Source organism: Portunus trituberculatus, chromosome 41 (assembly GCF_017591435.1).
Source record: "Portunus trituberculatus isolate SZX2019 chromosome 41, ASM1759143v1, whole genome shotgun sequence".
Classification (NCBI taxonomy): Eukaryota; Metazoa; Arthropoda; class Malacostraca; order Decapoda; family Portunidae; genus Portunus; species Portunus trituberculatus.
Window position 1 is genome coordinate 29,917,856 of NC_059295.1, and position 5,372 is coordinate 29,923,227.

The window sequence follows — 5,372 nt, forward strand, 5'->3', positions numbered from 1 at the left end:
TATAATTATGATCATCGCTTCTTTTTAAGCAAGTCGCTTCGTAAGTAAACTTGAAACAAATACATTGACACAGAAATGGAAGAGCGAGGGCAACACTACTACTTGAGACCACCACCACAAACTTAAGGGCAGACTGCCACTCTGCTATTGTACGGGACTTATTGTAACCACAACATGCTTTTTTCATCCAAGAAATTTAAATATTTGAGGCTGAAGCAGGAATCACCACGCGAGGGTCGCCAACAGATTTACCCCCCTTTGAATTAATAGTTCAATTAGCGTACAAATACGTCTCTGATCACCCCCATCAAAAGCCAATTAATTGTTTCTCTGTGCTCGGGAAAAGAAGAGGAAGATTCTCTTGAAAAAAATATCCCGCTTGTATGTTGGACAGGAAACTGATAGCTAGAGTTCATATATCTTTGTAAAAGGAAATAAAAATAATACGAGATGCTTCATTTCCTTAATTGACAGTCACCAAACCTATGTTCTTACACTGGCAGCTTTAACACATACATGCATAGTGTAGCGGGGAAGGGCGTTTGACTAAACTTTGTGATAAAACTCTGTATTCATCGTAACATTTTCAGATTTACTTTCTTGTTTCGAGAAGCAGTGCAACAAAATCACACTTTCATCCCGGTAGTATTATTATTTTATGTTTCTGCTTCGTTATTGTTATATGATAAAAAAAAAAAAAAAACGAAGCACATCCCCAGCCTCCACCAGGGATTTCTCGCTTACGTGCACCCTACTGTGCGCCGAGGAACTGAGATGGACAACATGTGGTAGTTTCACCAAATATTCATCAGGTGTCTCTCTTATGTGCCTTCATAGCTCAGCGGCTAGAGCGCTGGTCTAGTAAACCAGAGGCCGGGAGTTCGAGCCTCCCTGAAGGCAGCCATTTCAGTAATGTTTTTTCCATGCCCATATCACACCATTAATATTAGAAGGTAGGCTTACTATTCACCAACTATAACTTTACTTAGAAGTCTGGGGCTAAAATGTTGGAGATTCATGGTCATAACAGAGACAATAATGTCCGTGTATGTGTGCGCAACAACATATTGGAGCCGTTGCTGTAGACTTATTTTTTTTCATTTCACTGTAATCTACACAATCATCTTACATATTATTATACACTCTATGTCACGACTTAGAAACAGATATTCAGCACCGTCTCTTGCGGGCAAAAGTCGTGCTGCTGTGGACATATAGCTAAACATTATAGGTATGTTGACAAATCACACACTGGCGACTTAATGAATACATTTACGTTGTTTGAATTAAAGAAAAATAGGTGGTTATAGAATGGAAAGAAGTGTAAAATGATAATCAGCAGTAACATTACCTTTTATACGCAGTCAAGGGACGTTGAGAAGTATCATGGAATCTCTGAAATTATAACAACTGTGCAAACATAAACAAAATGAGAGATTGTCCAAAAAAAGTAAGAATAAAAACATAATTCATTATATAGTATTATTTGAAAATGTAAGGAGCATTAATTGCCGAATGAAACTCAAATTTTAACCACAAAATAATAACTGAAATATGCAAAGATAACATATTTCATCTCACCTAGATGAACACTAATTAAGCAAAAAAAGTTAAATTTATGGACCAGATTTCTAAGTGTATTGAAGACGGAGCATACACCCAGAAAGATTTGAAATGACACAGCAAACGTGAAAGTAATGCAAGAATAATAAGAGAGAGAGAGAGAGAGAGAGAGAGAGAGAGAGAGAGAGATCAACCGTTTAACTTTGCTAGGAAAATAAATGTGTTTTAATTTTCTGCCTTTGTCCCTGATCTCTTCTTAACCTCTTTTGAACTCTCTCTCTCTCTCTCTCTCTCTCTCTCTCTCTCTCTCCGTAGGGAATCAAGACAAAAAGCTCATTATTCTATTTCCTCGTCCAATTATCATTATTTTCTCTTACAATAACGAAGTACTGTCTGTTCCAGAGATTGTGTTTTTTTTTTCCAGCTTGTGCACACCGTTATAAAATTTATCTCTCTGGTGTCAGCTGTGGTTCTCATGATTTGCCGTAACCATCATAATGTTTACTCTACTACTACTCGTATTTTTCAGGAACTGCCACTTGTAGCTCTGATGGCTATTGCAGCTTCCCTCTTTTCATTGTGTTCATATGTTCTTATCAATTAGAAAAGATACGTGTACCACTTCCTTTGTTTTGACTATATATATATATATATATATATATATATATATATATATATATATATATATATATATATATATATATATATATATATATATATATATATATATATATATATATATATATATATATATATATATATATATATAGAGAGAGAGAGAGAGAGAGAGAGAGAGAGAGAGAGAGAGAGAGAGAGAGAGAGAGAGAGAGAGAGAGAGAGAGAGAGAGAATGATCAATTGCCACATTTTTTAGTTATTCTTCGACAGCTTAAAAATTTTATTTGAGGGTAGGGTTGATTGATAAGTATATGATGGTATATTTTTTTTCTTTTGTAATTTTCTAAATGTCTTATGGAAATAATTTCACATGCTGCACAAGATCTATTTCTTTCATGCCTTTTATGCCCACCTTCTAATGCAGGAGTTATTCAGTATTCCCAGTCTTTCATCCTTATTACTAATAAACTCGGAGACTCCATGACCATTTCTGTATTTTCTTCTTGCCTAAGTAGTAAACTTCAAGGAACCTCAAAAAGCAATTTTGGCCTCTATATTGGGTTACCTTCGTGGTACAAAGGAATTGCGTGCGATTTTGGGGCCGTGGCCTTCTCAAATCCTATTTATGGTCTGAGGGTAGGATGAGCATCAATTCGGAGTAATGATTCCTAAAAACGAAAAGACTTTCATACGGAGGCACCGTTCTAGCCCTGACGGATAAGGAAAATCGGGCGTAAAACCGAAAAAAAACACTGGATTATCTTCCTAAGGATATGACACTCCTCTTTTTAATTTTTTTTTTTTTTTTGCCACTTGCTTGCACCAGCATTACATAAATACGAATAAATGAAGACGATACCAATTCAAGCACAGCAGGAAAACCTTGACAAACAATCGGTGACGAACAATCGGGCTGGCATCCATCGTTGCCTGCAAATGGAAATACAACGCTAGAGAAATCCAAGGTATACTGCAGCCGCGGATAGCAGACTGGTGACATAGAAGTTGAAAAGGATCGTTCCTTTCACGTTACAAAGATTAACCACAGATCACAACGGAGATTGGTGAGCAGGAGGAAGAGGAGGAGGAGAGGAAGAAAAGGAGAAGAAGGAGAAGGAGAAGGAGAACGAAAAGGCGAAGGAGGAGGAGGAGGAGAAAAAGATGAGAAGTAGAAATAGAACTGGAAGAAGATATAAAAACGAGGAGGAGGAAGAGGAAGGGCAGGAAGAGCAGGATGAAGAGGATGAAAAGGAGGAACAGGAGGAGGAGAGGTCTGTTAGTATGCATTTGTTTATAAAATTCTTTTGTTTGTTTGTTCATATTTTTTTAGGAATGAGAAAAAATAAGAAAACGGAAGCAACATATCGCTCTCTCTCTCTCTCTCTCTCTCTCTCTCTCTCTCTCTCTCTCTCTCTCTCTCTCTCTCTCTTTCTCTTTCTCTCAGCTGCAACTTCCGTACACCGTCAAACAATAACTGCTTCGTCTCTTTCAGGTAACGGATCAGACACGCAGAATGAGGTGTCGAACTTTACTCCCATTCAGCGGTCGATACAAAGGTGAAATATTTTATGCCTAATTATTCTTTCATTGAACTGACACTTACGAGAGAAATCATTCTTAATCTACACGTGCATTAAAAAAAAACAGGGATGCTTTTTACAACAGTCTTGTCTCGTAACACACACACACACACACACACACACACACACACACACACACACCAGTGCCATAACTTTTTTTCAGACTGCAGTCGCTTTAATTAACAGACAATAATTAAAGAATCATCTTGGCAGGAACCACCCCCATCGCCACCACCCAGCTAACTACTGACATCATCATTACTGTGCTCTAGGGGAGCGGGAATTATGTATTCTGCAGGTGATGTCTGCCTTGTCTCTTTTGAAAGTAAATATAGTTACAACCAATTTTCTGTCTGGTTGTCTGGCTGTCTAGCTGTCTAGATGTTTGATTGACTGGCCAGCTGTGTGTGTGTGTGTGTGTGTGTGTGTGTGTGTGTGTGTGTGTGTGTGTGTGTGTGTGTGTGTGTGTGTGTGTCTGGTTTGGTGGATGACTACTTATGTGGCTGGCTGGTTGTGTCACTCTGTCTGTCTCACTCTTTCTGTCTTATTGGTCTATCTGCCTGTCTTTCTTCCAATCTCTCTGCTTGTCTGTCTATCTGGCTGGCTGGCTGGCAGGCTGGTTGGCTGTCTAGTTGGCTATCTGTCTGCCTGTCTGTCAGTAAGACACATTCTCTCTCTCTCTCTCTCTCTCTCTCTCTCTCTCTCTCTCTCTCTCTCTCTCTCTCTCAGTGCTTGCATCACGCCTGAATATTTTCTCAGATCTAAATAGCGATGCGTACACTGGAGCGTGATTGGAGCCAAGTAATGCATACCAATGGCCTCGCACAACAGCGGCCACTCCAGATAAGGTCGCATACATTAGAAAAAAAGAGACAGCTGGGTAGATATCGGAGTGCAAATGGAAAAACAAAGCATCCATTATGTAAGCACATGAGCCCAACACTTAATAGAGGAACCTAATCAGAGAAATCTTTTGACTACTGGAATTTCCGTGCTTTATGCCAATTGTAGTTAAGCTCTGCAAAGGAATAAGTAATAGGATATTCAAGGTGGTTTTCAGATATATTTATGGTTAATCTAAGGGATATTTTATATGTATGGTGAGTGCTTCGTGGATTTTCTATACGCTTATATTCATATTCATGTACAGTATTCCTATTAAAATCTAAACTTTTCTTGTTCTTCTGTCTAGTGTGTACTCTCGCTTTCCTTCTTTACCTCTATGTCTCTCTTCTCGTTTTAGCTGCACTTATTCCTTGTTACTTCCATTAAGAGAGGAGGTGAAAATATACGCTAGAATAAAACATGCCTTAATACTTTTTTCAAACTCTTCTAATACATATTACTCTCTATATGGAGTGACAGTAAGCAGGTATTTTTTTTATTATATAGGCCTCAACCAGTATCTCAATCATATCAAATAAGGACATCCTGCATTAGATCTACAAACAATTTTGCAACCAGGTGTTAAGAAAAGGCTATCTAGGCATTTCCTTAACTTTGTACTTATTTATCTACTATTATACTTTGCTTTTTTTATCTTTACCCAATCTCCTATTCATATGCATAACAAACAGCACACGTTACATTAAACATAACAAAAACACTTTAT

General features: G+C 37.9%; 1 non-coding gene across 1 annotated transcript; it reads left to right on the plus strand.

The window, feature by feature from the left end:
* The first annotated feature begins 827 nt into the window (after nucleotides 1-827).
* Trnat-agu lies at nucleotides 828-900 on the plus strand. Its single transcript has one exon. It is a non-coding gene; the product is annotated as a tRNA-Thr (tRNA).
* Nucleotides 901-5,372: the final 4,472 nt, after the last annotated feature.